General features: G+C 36.0%; 1 protein-coding gene across 1 annotated transcript in view; it reads right to left on the bottom strand.

The window, feature by feature from the left end:
* Positions 1-16,592, bottom strand: part of LOC109612996 (obscurin-like) — a 215,120-nt gene that overhangs the window by 188,933 nt on the left and 9,595 nt on the right. Inside the window, exon 2 of the mRNA XM_059130658.1 lies at positions 14,117-14,233. The gene's annotated coding sequence lies outside the window, so the exon portion shown is untranslated. The remainder of the gene's footprint in view (positions 1-14,116; positions 14,234-16,592) is intronic.

Here is a 16,592-nt window from a genome sequence, read left to right as displayed (position 1 = left end):
CACGATGTGGTGTTTAAATCTCCAACTTTCGGAATATGTACTCCACCATAATCATATTTTCTACCAGATATCTCATAGAGCTCAGAAATGCCCAATGAAAACCTTTATTTTACGAGAACTCTACTAAATATACATAGTGGTGTAGGGTATCATATACTCGGCCCCGTCCGACTTTTGAGCTTTCCTTACTGGTTAACCTTGTTGTTCCCTTATTTTTAATTTTCAACTTTTTTTTCATACTGAATATGCAGTAAATTAGCAGTCCTTATTCCTAGGATATTGAAAGTCCCTCTGCAAAAAATATAGATCTGCTATTTTTCTATTTTCGGCAGATATAAGGAGCTGACAGTTTTTACTTGAATGTCAGTAATTTCTGCCATCAATTGATAAATTCGACCAGTACGCATAAATTTGGACTTTCAGGTAGTTTGAAAGATTTTCTCGCAAAACAAATTTGAAAATATGTTAATTTGGTGTGGAGTTTACAATATCAGTATTGTAACGTTCTTCCCCCCAATCCTCTTGCGATAAAACTGTGGTTACCAAGGTTATGTTTTTTTGTGCTTCTCCGAACATTCAAAAGATTTGACACCATACAGCAAAACAGGATTAAACAATAATTCCTTCGACATTTATTAGCTGTCTGCCACTAAAAACTGTCTGTGACGCAGATAGAGGCTGCAAGCGACGAAAATACAAAAACTGCTCGCACCAGAGCAATCACACTGTGGCCTACGATACGTATGATTTATGACTTGTTTTACGTGAATATTCATACCCCCCGGCGTTGCTATGGTTGTTGTTGCTGTTGTAATGTCATCAAAACTTTTATGTTTTTGTGTGTGCCACGCCACCAGGTAACATAACCTCAAGGGTGGTAGACCACAAAAATTTAAGTTCATTGGCCAATGAGGCAAACGACGATAAAGTTTAAAAATTAACTTGGAAAATACCTGAAGCATCACCACCTAATGATGTCTCATCTTACTGGCCAGGGTAAAAGATGGATGGATGGTGGGGTGGAAGCTTTGAAAACCAAGTTGGAAATTTACATTCCCTCAGATGAGAAGATGAATAACAACAAAACAATTATTTTTCTTATCCATTAGAATAAGAAGAATAAAATGTTTCTTTTGTTATTCCGCCAAGTTTATGATTAACAAAAGAAAACTTTTGCATAACGTCTGGTTAATCGACATACATTTGAGATTGCAATTAATTTCTGTTGGAAATTTCAATTTCCATTTTCGCTGTCAAAGAACAAAAAGAGAAATCAAGCAAATTAAGTGGAAATGTTAAACCACATCTTATGATTTATGTTTGTGGTGTGGTTGGCGGAAGAAAGATGAATCGCTTTTAAGTTAATTCCCTCTTTTCTTTGTTTTAATCACTCAGACGCTAATGGAGCTCGCTTCAAGGGTGGTGTAGAGGATTTGGGTATTCTTAATAAATATAATCATCAAAAAATAAAAAAAAAAAATGGTTGGAAGCGAGGCACAATCCTTGTGGAAGATACTGCTACAATGATTTGGAGCATAACGAAGTAGATGGTGTTGCAGACAGCTTTGTATCCCCTAAATTTGAGTTTTAAAAGAAGTCCTGTTTCGAATCGTTCTGAAAATTGTACTAACCTTTCTTCCATAAAAATTAAAAGAAAATATGCCATATTTAAATATTTGTCATTTTCAAACACGAATAGAGTCCCAGGAGATGTGGGTTCCACCACTCTTAAACAAGTTGGATAAAAAATTAAGGATTTGCTAAGTTGCTTCTCGTACCTCTACCACAAACGCTCCAAATTTTGAAAACCCATGAAACGCGAAATAACCATCCGAAACTTGACAATATTTCTATCAACACAAGATCTGTTATAAAGATGATATAGATCGGACCATTCCTTTTGGTTCCTGCCCCACAGAGGGTCAATAATTTGAATAATCAACAAGTAAAAAAGCTGTAAGCTCGGCCGGGTGGAACTTTTAATACCCTCCACCATTTGGGACGAATTTGTCAAATTTCAAAAAAAAATAAAATCCGTTAAAAATTCTGTTAATATCATAAAAATACAGAATGTAGCCATTATAGGAGGGTCTATACATCAAAATACCAAATATTTGGAGGTATTATATGGAGGTATTTTATTTGTTTACAAACTGCTGGACAACGAATGTTTTCTCATCGGAAACACCAAATTCGGCAGTTCACCACTTTCGGCCAAGCGAAGCAATTCTTTAGCTCTTTTAAGTCTATTTTCTTCCTGTTGCGGTGTAAGTTCTTGCACTTTTTGGAATTTCAATGGCTTTACCCCGAGCTCATTTTTCAATATTTTCCGAATTGAATATTGCGATATGTTCAGCTCACGAGCCATTTTTCGGCCACTGCGACGCGGGTTCCGATCAAGTCAAACCATTTCTGCTGATGTTGCTTTTTTCTTCCGTCCACTTCCTTGACGTCGGGCTACGCTACCAGTATCATGGTAACGAGCAATGGTACGAGACACAAAATTTATATATTTACATTTAGATGCTGGTGTGCTCTAACGATAGCCACTTGTATTTTTCCAGCCAAATATAAAGAAATCAATAAATTGAGCTGTCACTAGAATAATTTTAACAGCTGTCGGACTAGTGGCTTAGAAATAACGGCAGTCTTAAGTTGGTTGCAGTTTTTTCATCTCACCCTGTAATCCTTATCGTAGTCATAGAGGGGTACAAAGGCGTTTGCTGAGAATCGATTTAGAGTTGGATATAATTCCCAAATTGTGAAAAGCCATGATACAAATTCAAATAAGGCTCATAGTTGGTATGATCCGCTGCACATAATTTCTCAATACACACTTTTTTGTTACGGGAGCACTACTAAATACGCACAGTGGTGCAGGATATCATATAGTCGGCCCGTCCGACATTTGATCGTTCCTTACTTTTTTTTAATGCTACAAAAAGGATAATAATTGTGTTTCTGTGCCCCAAATGTGCCAATTTACGGAGATGCGGCTCTTCTCTTCTTTCAAAATCTAAACATCTCGAATATTAGGAACACAGGAACGTTTCCGTAATTTTAAGTAATGCCGCAATATTTCGCAATAATCCAATTTATTGTACAAAAATGCGTTGTCATTGGGGTCTTTTAGGTCAATTTCTTTAAAAATGTTCAAAAACTCTGAGCGTATCAGATTGAAAGCTCCAGTTTTTTTATAAAACCCGAAAATCGTAAAAAAATAATTCATTTTTGCATAACAGTTTTTTTTGGAGTTCATAGTGTAAATATCTAAACGTGTGGTTTTTAAGGAATCGTAACTCGAATATTTTTAAAAATATACAAATATGCGGACCTTCATATTTGGTTTACTTCTATCTATGTTCTCTAGAGTGATCACAAGTTACTTAAGTGCAAATTTCTGAAGCAATGCCGCAATGTTTACGCCATAAGCGATTGACATAAGCTATTTTACCCAATTTCAGTAGAAATCGTATCAGAGTAATATACAGGACTCATAAGCATATTTTTTTATTCAATTTTCTTCTTAAGACCCACCAAAAATTCAGTAGCTTTTTAATAAGCCGCCCTCGCCAACATTTGATATTTTGGTTCTGGCTGCAATTCCAAGAAATTTTCACCAAATAACATAACTTGGTGGATCAGCCCACATGCCCCGCTTATTTGCATTTGCCCTTTTGTTAATATGTTTGCTTCAAATTCAAAATCGCTCTCAAGTCTGTCAAAGAGTCTACTTAAAGATATTGTATTTTAGGTTTCCATTGCCAAAACACAAAAAACAAACACCTTTACATTTAAATTATCCACGAGGGAGATGGGAGATTAAAAAAACAAATATTCAGTTGAATATTTTATTACGAGTTTTTGTTTCTTCTCCTCTTTCGATTTTTCTCTTTCTTCGTCTATTATCTGGGTCATTTTAGACCCTTCTTCATAATCTGACAAGGCTCTAATGGACAACAACAACAACAACAACAGCAACAAGAACAATACATATTAACAACAAATGTTAAATTTCATCATCAAGGGGGAATGCCGTCCCATACTTTGTTGTGTTGCTGTTCGATTGTCCTACCCCCACCTCTCTTCGGATATAACAAAAACTGGCGAAAAAGAAACTTCATAGCATTCATCTATTAACGTTTGGCTGAACAACTTAAAGTGCTGGGCGAAAGAGATTTGTGAAGGATGCTGCTGCTTAATTAGAGAAATAACTTTAAAGTTATTTTACATCGGGAGGAGGAGAAGAATGGAAAAGTTTGTGTTGTTATTATTGTTGTTGTTGTTTGTAGTCCACTTTGTATGGAAGTAAAATGTGGATATGTATTGGCTCCCCATTTTACAGTGGTAACAATATGCAAATGATATGGTAAACGGTGTTTTACAACTTTTTAGTTAAATTGAAATTAACTGAAAATTCTAATGAAAATTTCGAAATAAATTTATTAACAGATTTTTATTTTATCATTTTTGTTTCATACGATTGTGAAATATGCATAATTTCTTGAGCCTGTAGACCGCTGTAAGTCCATACGGTTATTTTTTCAAGCAAATTATTTTAACAACAAAATTAACAACATGCTAAACCTTTTTATATCCTCAGCCAAATGGCTACAGAGGGTATACAGGGTGAGATGAAAAAACTGCAACCAAATTCAGACTGCTGTCATTTATAAGCCACTTGTCCGACAGCTGTTAAAATTCTTCCAGTGACAGCTCATTATATTGTTTATAAGAGTACAAAAGCATTTTGGTGATAATTTTCCAGCAAAAAGTTATCCGTGATGGAATTCAAGCGTGATAGTGTAATTTCTTTATATTTGGCTGGAAACCCACAAGTGGCTATTGTTAGAGCACTCTATCATTTAGATGTGAATAAATCTTTTGTGTCTCGTACCATCGCTCGTTACCGTGATACTGGTAGTGTAGCCCGACTTCAAGGAAGTGGAAGGAAGAAAACATCAACATCAGGAGAAATGGTTCGAAAAGTCGCTTCTTCGATCGAAACCGACGTCGCAGTGGCCGAAAACGGCTCGTGAGCTGAAAATATCGCAATATTCCATTCAGCAAATATTGAAAAATGAGCTCGGTGTAAAGCCATTGAAATTCCAAAAAGTACAAGAATTTACACTGCAACAGAAAGAAAATAGATTCAAAAGAGCTAATGGTGAACTGCCGAGTTTGGTCATCTTCGATTAGAAAACAACGTTGTCCAGCAGTTTGAAAACAGATCAGCTGAAAATGTGCACCTTCGGTTGGCCACCAGGACTCAAGCGCCGGCCATGGTGATGGTGTGGGCCGCCATAACAACCGACGGTCGCTCTCCGCTCGTGTTAATCAACGGTGGCATCAGAATAAATGCCGAATATTATCGCGAAAATATTCTGGAGGGTGTATTAAAGCCTTGGGCACGCAAACATTTTGGCCGCAGACCTTGGACATTCCAACAGGACTTAGCACCGTCGCACTCAGCACGCGCCTCCCAAGAATGGTTACAAAATGAAGTTCCTCGTTTTATTTCCAGCGCACAATTGCCACCAAAATCTCCGGTAGGCACTAAAAATACTAAAGTGTCGATCACCTCAAGCAAGCGCTTCGCCGGGGATGGGCCAAAATACCGCAGAGTAACATTCGAGCAGCGTGTGGCAGTTTCATTGGCCGTTTAAAGGCCATAATTCGTGCCAAAGGTGACCAACTCGAACAAATCTAAAATTTGAGGCTATTTCCGACATTTTCTGTTTTCATTCAATAAATTTAAAATAAAAAAAAAAAACAAGTTAAAAGGCAGTTTGGAATGAATTTGGAAATTTTCAAACAAATAAAATCCTTCAATCATTCTGTTTAAATTTTAAAAATACCAAATATAGCCGTTATATTGGGGTCTATACGACGTAGACCTTTATAGGCATTGTTTGTCATAAGCCATTACCATATTCAAATTGGAAACTTGAAATAAACGGTGAATAATATAGCTAAAATCATCAAAATATCATATATGGTACCGTTATATCGGAGCTGTGGAAAGACCTGGATCTGCATAGACTATTTTCTGTCACAGGCTGTAGCATCCATTACAAACTTCAAATACCACATCTCAAACAATTTCGGTGGTTATTGTACCCAATCGTCAAAATACCGAATGTAGGGAGGTACTGATATATGGGGACTATACGAAGACGTGGACCTGCATTGACAATTTTCTGTCACAGACTGTAGTTCCCATAACGAACTCTAAGTACGTAATTCGAAACAAACAATTATGCTGAATAATGACGCTAAAATCATAAAAATACCGAATATTGGGAGGTACCGTTATATGGGGGCTATACGAAGACGTGGACCTGCACAAATAATTTTCTGTCTTGGGGTGTAGTATCCATTTCGAACTTCAAATGCCAAATTTGAAACAATTCCGGTGAATAATGTCGCTAAAATCATCAAAATACCTAATACCGTAAAGCACCGTTATATGGGAGCTATATGAAAACGTAGACCTACATAGCCCAATTACGAACTTAACCTGCCTACTGGAAAAATAAACATGTGTGCAAAATTTTAGCCATCTATCTCAATTCATTCGAAAGATGGACGGACAGACGGACGGACGTCTTAGAATTTAACGCTGATCAAGAACATATATACTTTGTTGGGTCTGACATGAGTATTTCGAGGAGTTACAAACGGAATGACAAAGTTAATATACCTCCATAGTATGGTGGAGGGTATAAAAAAACAAGATAAAACGTATCTGTCGGTTATGCCGACAGATGTATATCCTCAGCCAATGTACGATTAGTAAAAATACTTTGACTTCTGTTATGATTATTTAAATGTTGAACCCATATGAAGTAGGTCCCGAAGGAATGGGCCAATATTGATCATTTCGTATCGGACCTAAATAAATATGACATAAATATTGCGACGTACCAGGTTTGGACTATATAGGTAATTTCCTTCACTTTACATGACATATATGATAATTATTAGAAAAGGGTCCGATCTCAACCATCTTTATAATGTGTTGATAGAAATATTGAAATGTACCAAGTCTTCAATGGAATCGGATGTTAACTTCGCTTTTTATGAGCTTCATGAATGATTTGAGTTTTTGTGGGGGCGGTACAAGAAGGAGTGGATTGATATATACCATTCTCACAATAGATCTTTTGTTAGTGGAAAGAATGGGATGTGTGAAATATGAGGAGAACCTGATGCTTATTACGGATTTTATAAAGATTTTGTTTATTCAAAACCTTGACCCTTTGTGGGGGAGGTACCAGAAGAAATGGTCCGATCCTTACCGTTTTTATAACAGATCCTGTTTTGATAGAAATATTCAGATGTGTCAAATCTGAATTTTTTTTAATTTCGCGTTTTATGGGCTCAATGGAATTCAACATTTGTGGGGGAGGTACTAGGAGGTGTGGACCGATATGTTCCAATTTAACACCAGATTTTGGGTTTGTAAAAATATTGGGATGTATGAAATTTTAAGACAATCGATCTCTTACATCACATTATATAAGAGTTGTAGTTATTCAAAATGTTGACCCTTTCTGGGGAGGCCCTTGATGGAGTGGACCGATATTATCCACTTTTGCAACTATCTTAGAACTTACGCAAATATTAGGATTTGCGAAGCTGGAGCAAAATCGGATTATTGCTTCTCTATCTGTGCAGAATTTTTTTTTTTTGAAAATTTCGACGTTTTGTGGGGGAGGTTCCAGAAGGAGCGGACCGATATATTCCGTAATAACACCAGATGTGTGGTTGATAAAAATATTAGTATGTATGAAATTTGAAGAAAATCGCACTCGTACATCACATTTTATAAGAGTTGTAATTATTCAAAATTTTGACCATTTGTGAGGGAGGTACTTGATGGAGTGAACCGATATTGTCCATTTTTGCACCTGGCCTAGAAATGATGCAAATATTAGGATTTGCAAAGTTGGAGCAAAATCGGAGTATCGTTTCTCTTTCTGTGCAGAAAATATATTTTTGCAAAATTTCGACCTTTTGTGGGGGAGGTACCAGAAGTAGTGGACTGATATTGCCCATCTCCGAACTCGATCTAAGTTTTACAATAATATTACGAAAGTTATCGTCCGCACTAGCCAGACAGGCAGACGGACGGACATCGCTAGATTGACTCCAAATGTCCTGAAACGGATTTGGTCCAAAGAGACCTACGGTTAACAACCGTTATTTCGACTAGGCACGTTTTGACCGTATCAAATGATACATACTGTAGACCGTATCCGTGCACATAATATCAAATGGTACCATTTTAGCTGTTTAGTTCAATTTGAGTACTTTTCGGAACCTTAAAATTCGAATTTCGAACAACCCGTTAGTACATCTATCCTGAACCCCATGAGTGGGTTTTATTCCAAATTTCGGAATTCTAGTTCATTCCGTTTGTCCCATAGAAAGCATTCAAGTTGTAGTTCATTTTAGTACGTTTCGTACCCTTTTAATGAGAATTTCCATTAACCCAGCAAAAACGCTTAGACAATAAGACTGACCTTCATGCAAAATTTGAAGATTCTAGCTTCAGCCATTTCGCCTGAGCGGTGATTCTTCCTAAGTCCTTAATTCCATACTTTTTTATATACAAATATATTCTCATTTTAATCCACTGTCCATGCCCTATGTTTAAACACTCGCAAATTATTCCAGGAATGAAAATTATCTGCCAGCAAAGCTTCCTTCCTAGGAAACTTTAAACAAAATTTAAATATATTTTAAAAATTTACATAACCATCCGGCCAAGAAGTCAAACCAAACCGAGTCAAAGAAAAAAAAAAACAAAGTTATGTATTTTAGAATGGACCGACATTTTGGACGCACAAGTGTAGGATTGTTGGGTTTGTGCTGTTGTCATTACCATTCTCCCGGCTCTCTGATGGCCTTTGAAGTTAACAAGAATTCTTTTATAATTATTATGGGTGGGTTTTTTGGCTAATAAATGATTGCCATGATGGTGTTTTGCCATTGTGGCCATTGTGATGTGCCACGATCCAAAGTCGGAGGCAAGACATTGCCATGCGATAGCATTAATTCTCCAGCCATGCTGCCATTGTGTGGTTATTGTAGCCAGGGTCCTGGTCAAAAGTTTTCCCCCAGAAAGGATTACACAATTTTTGATTGTTTTCCTTCATTTGTCGTTTTTTCTTGTTTTGTTCGTTGGTATTTCGATCTTTTTTTTTTGTTTTTGGTGTTCTTTGTTTTAACAGCGAAGAGCATTATTGTGAAAAGCCAACAGCTAAAAGGGTTTTGCACTCGCGTGCCACATTACAATATCTCATAATAGTCGTTAAAACAAAAAAATAGAAGAGAAGGGAGGGGAGGGGAAAGGACGACGACGAATGAAATTGTAAGTTAGTGGCATTAAAAAGTTGTTTCATTTTGCATTGATGCAAAGAACAAGTCATTAATGTTTCGTTTCATTGTCTTCGAGTTGTTTTATTTGCATTTGCTTTTTTGTTGTTTTTCTTTTTATTTCTCCGTTTTGTTTAAATAGTTTCGTTATTTTTGCTTCCCCAAAGCTTGACCATAAAATGTTGTGCTGAACATGGCTTTCGGGTGGTATCCTAATGGGGATCCACTTAACCTCTTGTTGTATTTTGTGTGGGATAATATTTAATGGAGGGGATTTGAGTGACTTTTTGCAGGAACTAATTAATCACAAATGAATACTATTATTTGCTTCGGTGTATTGGAAAATTTGTCAAGGAATTGGAAATCAGTGATGTTCTCTGCTGAAAACAAACTTATAATACCCCCCACTATGTGTTGGGGGTATTATAATTGGATTGGTCCAAAAATTATGTAATACCTCGAAATATTGGTTTCCCACATAGGAAAGTATATATGGATCTTCCTATCTCACCAAGTTGAGTCGATCTAGCTATGTATGTTCGTCCGTACGTCTGTCCACGTTAATCACTCTACAGGTCGCAATTATGGCCCGATACTCACGAAATTTAGAATGTAGGTGAGGATAAGGCCAGGCTACTATTTTTTTGGAGATGATTGCATAATAATTAGGGGTTGAATTGGACCAAAAACTGAAAAATTTCCTGATTTTGCAGTTGCTCTACAGATCAAAATTATAGACCAATCGACGCGGAAGTTAGCATGGGGCTGGGCTGGGGCTGGCTTAGGGCTAGGCAGAAGTCTTCGAATTTTGTCGGTCATGGGGTAATATTTAGTAGTTTAAATAGACCATAACATTTGGGTTAAATAAAAGTCAAAATTTCCATTAAAACGCGAATATTTTTAATCCCGGCAAAATCACAAATAGACGAACAGGTCAATTCTGACTGTTACGTAGATGCCGATAGTAAATATATCGGATATATATAGCGAAATATATACAATGTGTATATACAAAGGAAGGGGATGCTAGCTAGGATGTCTATATCTCAAGAATGGCTGGACCGATTTTTACAAATTTAGTTAATTCAGAATGTCCTCTAATTCCGTTGAAAAATGTGGCTAAAATCATCAAAATACCTAATATCGAAGAGTTGCCGTTATATTGGGGCTATACGATATCGTGGACCTATATGGATAATTATCTTCCAGGGGATGAAGTACTCACAAGGAACTCCTTGTGTGGAATTTCAGACAATATCATTGGAAAATGTGGCTAAAATCATCAAAATACCGAATATCGGGGGGTACCGTTATATGGGGGATATACGATATCGTGGACCGATATAGCCCATCTTCGAACTTGACCTGCCTGCAGACAAAAGACAGATCAGTGCAAAATTCTCCTTGTGTATAATTTCAGGCAATTCCGTTGAAAAATATATCGGAGCGGAGATCCACAAAATGGAATTGAAATTCACTCCATTTGGGCTGATATTAGCCATTATTTCCACAATAAACCTGAAATCGTGTAAGGAATATATATGGGAGCTATATTCAAATTTTAGTCGATCTCGATAAAATTTGGCAGAGAGATTTCCGAGTTCTATAAGATATATGGTACCAAATATCATTGTTGTCGAATGCATATTAAGAATGTGAGGGACTTAATCCCCTAATCAAATGAAACATATATATGGGAGCTATGGCTGTATCTGCTCCGATTTTCTCCAGATTACTTGTACTTGCTTCTAGACTGAATTCGGTTGGATGTGCTAAAAAATTCAGGACATTTAGATTGATATTGGCCATTTGGTGTACAATTAACCCAAAATCGATGGGAAATACATGGGAGCTATATCTAAATCTGATCCGATTATCACCAATTTCAATAAGGTTCATCCTTGGGCCAAACAAATATTGTTTGGAAAATTGCATCCCAATCGGATTATAAATGCGACCTGCATTTTTTTCACGAAAATACATGGACGGACAGACGGACTGACATGCATAAATCGACTCAGAAGTTGATTCTATAAAATAAATAAATTTTGAATATTTTAATGTCTCTCATAAAACGAGAAATAAGCTTCTAGTTCTGTTCAAATTTCACTCATCCCAATATTTTTATTAACACAAGCTCTGGTGTGAAGGTGGCAGATATCGGCTCACTCCTTCTAGTACTTCCCCCACAACGAACCAAATTTTTGAATAACTAAGAAGCTCATAAAACGGGATGTGAGCATACGATTCCATTCAAACTCGGCACATCGCAATAGTCATATCAACACAAGATCTAGGGTGATTTAGGATTATGTAGGACCACTCCATCAGGTGCATGCCTCACAAAAGGTCAACATTTTGAATTATTATAACTCATATAAAATGTGAAATAAAAATACGGCTGTCTTTGAAGTTCGCACATGTCAATATTTTTATCAGCACAATATCTGGTGCAAATATGGAATATACCGGACCTCTCTTTCTGTTACATCCCCCACAAAGGATAAATATTTGGAATATTTGATTACTCATAACCCTTAAAACATGCGAAACAAGTCAGCGATGCCCTTTGAACAATGTATATCTCATCTCTCTGACTAAAACGAGATCTAGGGGGTCAAAAATTAAGTGTTGTAAAATTTGAAGGGATTATTCGATATTTCTTCCGACTCACACATTAGTTGTAGTGTGGATATGGAACTCATCGGCCCATTCTTTCAGATCTTTCGCCCAAAAAGAGTAAAATATTAATATTTCTGTAAGCCATTGGTGTTATGTAAATATGTCGGTCCACTCCTTCTACTACCTCCCACAAAAAAACTGGATTTAAGTAATTGTTGGACATTTCAATATTTTTATTAGAATTGGTTTTAGCTTTTTTAATACATCCACACTTCTTCCAATCTCCTCCAGGAAAGTTCAACATTTTCTAAAAAATATGTAGAACTATTATAAATAAAGGGGAGGAAGTAGTCGAAACCTGACACTTCACAAAAATTATATCAGACTCCTTCGGTACCTTCCCAATAAAGGGTAGATATTTTAAATAATCAAGTCATAATATATTTTATTATTAGACATAAGTTGAGGCAATGTCTGCCAAAAAATGACAGACACATTTTTTTGGAAACTCAAACATTTGGTTTAAAAATTTGGTTCTATTGAAGTTTAGTATGACATTAAAGTGGCTCCATGAGAGCTTAAATCAAAATTTGTGAATTTTGAATCGTTTTGAATCAATTCCACGGTCTTTGGGATTTCGAATTTTCCAATTCCATTAAGGCATATGCCTTATGTAACGATACTGCACGGTTAAAGGTATTCTAAAGAAATAAACCCGGAGTTTTGAGTTTATTACTTATATTACGACATCGAAACCCTAGTATAAACAAATGCTTTGCAATTTTTGTTTTCAACTTTGTAGTGGATGAAAAAAAACCATTCTGCAAGTTACTCCATATCTTCGAATAACATTTTGCATAGATTTGTCCACCTCTTGGTGGTTGTTAAATGAAATAGAATAAGTAAAAAACATATAAGTTCCGGCGGGCCAAACTTTTAATACCCTGCACCATTTGGAAGGAACTTGAAAAACTTAAAAAAAAATCGTCGAAAAATGTGGTTTATGGGGCTATACGAAGACGAGGACCTGCATACGCAATTTTTTGTCATAGCCTGTAGTACCCTTCAAATAGGAAATTTAAAACAATTCCGGTGAATAATGTCGCTAAAAACACCAAAACACCGAAAAGGGAGATACTGTTATATGAAGGGTATGCGTACGGTCCTGCATTGACAATTTTCTGTCATAGGTTGAAGTATCCATTAAGGTTTTTCAATACGAAATGTAAAACAATTCCAGTGAATAATGTCACTAAAATCATGAAAATACCGAATATTGGAAGATACTGTTATATAAGGGCCATATGATTACAACGGACAGACACACAGATAGACGGACATCGATGGATCGACTTAGAATTTTACGCTAATCCAGAAATGTATACTTTGTTAGATCTTGCATAAGTTACAAACGGAATGAGAAAGTTAATATACCCTCCATAGTGTGGCGGAGGGTATAAAAGAATTCCGAAACCAGAAATTTAAACTCCAAAGTGTAGGTATTTTTCAGGTCTCAGACACAATTATCAAAGAAAAAATCCATGTTCTTGTTTTCCATTATTATGTACTCTTTTATAATTGACAGGATTATGGGGAATCTGCCACTAGCTATTGAGGTTTCCTGTCGAAAATATTTTGAAAATATTGGCTTGTTGTGTTTGTTGACCAATTTCCAAAGAAATTGTTATTTTTCCTGAAAATTGATATTCTTTTGTAACCCCCCCTCCCCCTATAACCATTCAGAACTTTCTGGATTTTCAAAAAAAAAAAAAAAAAAAAAAAAAAAAATGCATGACATATTTAGAAATCACATTCTTATGCGAAAAATTAATAAATAACAAAGGAAATATACGATTTCTTTCCCAGCACAAATAACTACAAATATCAATGACAATTTCGTATGGCTCAGATTACGTTTTCCAATCAGGACATATTTTATGAGCAGACTCCAATAGTGTAAACATTTGCTAACAATGATTTCTGTTTTCGCACTTCCACATGATTTCTTTTTAGCTTCATTTCACTTCACTTCCATTCGATTCGTATCGTATCACATCGTCTCGTTTCATTTCAATTCTATGAGGATTTGTTAGATTGACAAATGACTTACCGTTAAAAATTCCATTACTTGATTGGCATTACATTCGTTTTTAAAAACTGCAAACATATGGAGATTATCATCAACAGCATCATCGTCTTATGGATTGTTCGAATGCTGCTGCTACTGCTGCTGGTGGTGCGGCCATCGAGGATACCATAAATTCCAAAAAATTCGTACGATTCGAATCCGGGGGAATGAAGAACGAGGCGACAAAGGACACATAGAAAGAGAAAGAGAGAAGGAAACAGATATTATGAAAGTCAACATCAACAGGAAAATAAATCGAATGGTAAACAGGAAAACAATGACGACACTGACAATAATGGATGGAGAATAAATCGAAAGGGACGTTATAATGGATGTTTCATAAATATCATTGTCCTCAAGTAGCCGAGAAATCGTAAGACGACGCTCAAAAGATTTTATGTGCCATACAACAACACAACATGATGAAGAATGGTTATGTGGTTGTTGTTGTTGCTGTTATTGTTATTGCCGTGTATGCGTTAAATTCCCATAATTTATTGTATATTAAAAATGTTTTTTTTTTATTTATTCGGCTATGTGTTTGTATAGCCGTTTCGTATTTGTATTTGGAACTCAAGCAGAAACACGAACACAAGTGGACCATGAAATATGACCTTGATCTTTCATTACCATTAGGAGATTACCAATTTGGGCTTAACATGTCTTTACAGTAATATGTTATGGCGAACAGTGTATGTTAACAGATACGATTAGTATAGAATGGTTTGAGGAATATGGAGAACCAGAAAAAACTTCGAATTTGTATGAGGCGAATAAACCATTAACAAGTTAAAAAGAATCAGTCGGTTTCGCCGAGAGATTAATACCCTCAGCCGTTTATTAAATATATCGCAAATATACTAAATGTCGACCCTTTATGGGGTAGTTCTGAAGAAAAAAAGTCGAACAATTATTTCTAATTTAATGCGAATAATTGTTAATCAAAAAAAAAAAAAAAGAAAATTACAAATTACAAAGCAGTAAGTTCGGTCGGGCCAAACTTTGAATACCCTCCACCATTTGGAACGAACTTAGAGATTTTATCAAAAAAAAAAAAAAAAAAAAAAAAAAAAAAAAAAAAAAAAAAAAAAAAAATATATATATATATATATATATATATATATATATATATATATTCCTTCAAAATTGTGGTAAAATCTTAAAACTGCCGAACACAGGAAGTTACCGTTATTTTGGAGTTTATGCGAAGTCGTGGACCTGCATAGGAAATGTTCTCTCACAGGCTGTCGTATCCACTACGAACTCTAAATACGTAATTTGAAAAAAATCCGGTGAATAGTTTCGCTAAAAGCATCAACATAGCGAATATCGGGAGGTACTGTTATATGGGGGTTATACCTAAACGTAGACCTATATAACCTTTTTCAAAACCAAAAGTCCTGCAGACCAAAAACACATCTGAGTAAAATTTAATCAAGCTACTTAAATTCGTTCAGAAGCTAGAGTGAGTTTCACAGACGGACGGACAGAGGAACGGACATCGACATAGATCTTTCGTTAGTAAAAATATTGGGGTGAAATTTAAAGAGAATCGGGTGCTTATTTCGCATTTTATGAACATCTTGTCCTCCAACATTTTGGCCCTTTATGGGGGAGGTACCAGAAGGAGTGCACCTATATATCCCATCTCCACAGCAGATCTGGCATTGATAGAAATATTACGATGTGCCGGGTTTAAATGGAATCGGATGCTTATTTCGCGTTTTAGGAATTTAATGGTTATTAAAAATTCTGACCTGAGGTACCTAAAGATGTGATGCGTTCTATCTGTTCTTTATAACATAACACATCTTGTGTTGGTGGAAGTATTGAGATGTGCAAAATTTAAAGACCACCGGACTCATATTTTACATTTTATAACATTTATAATTTTTCCAACTTTTGATCCTTTCTGGGGGAGGTACCAGAAAGAGTGGACGGATATTGCCCATCTCTGATCTTAGTTTGACAATAATATGACAACGTACTTAGTTTGGATCAAATCGCAAAACTGCAACCAACTTCAGACTGATGTCATTTCTAAGCCACTCGTCCGACAGTTGTTATAATTTTTCCAGTGACAGCGGATTATATTGTTTACAAGCGTACAAAAGCATTTTGGTGAAAATTTTCCAGAAAAAAATTATTTGTATTGGAATTCAAGCGTGATTGTGTGATTTATATTTGCCTGGAAAACAACGAGTGGCTATCGTTAGAGCACTCCAGCATTTAAATGTCACTAAATCTTTTGTGTCTCGTAAGATCGCTCGTTACCGTGATACTGGGAGCGTAGCCCGACGTGGAAGTGGGCGGAAAAAACAGCAACATCAGCAGAAATGGTTCAAAAAGCAAAGAAGCGACTTGATCGAAACCTGCGTCGCAGTGGCCGAAAAATGGCTCGTGAGCTGAACATGTAATGTTCCATTCTTCAAATATTGAAAAATAAGCTCGGGGTAAA

The sequence above is a fragment of the Musca domestica genome, unplaced genomic scaffold (assembly GCF_030504385.1).
Source record: "Musca domestica strain aabys unplaced genomic scaffold, Musca_domestica.polishedcontigs.V.1.1 78, whole genome shotgun sequence".
In the NCBI taxonomy this organism is placed as follows: domain Eukaryota; kingdom Metazoa; phylum Arthropoda; class Insecta; order Diptera; family Muscidae; genus Musca; species Musca domestica.
The sequence above is the reverse complement of the archived record's forward strand: the minus strand, read 5'-3'. Positions and strand labels throughout refer to the sequence as shown.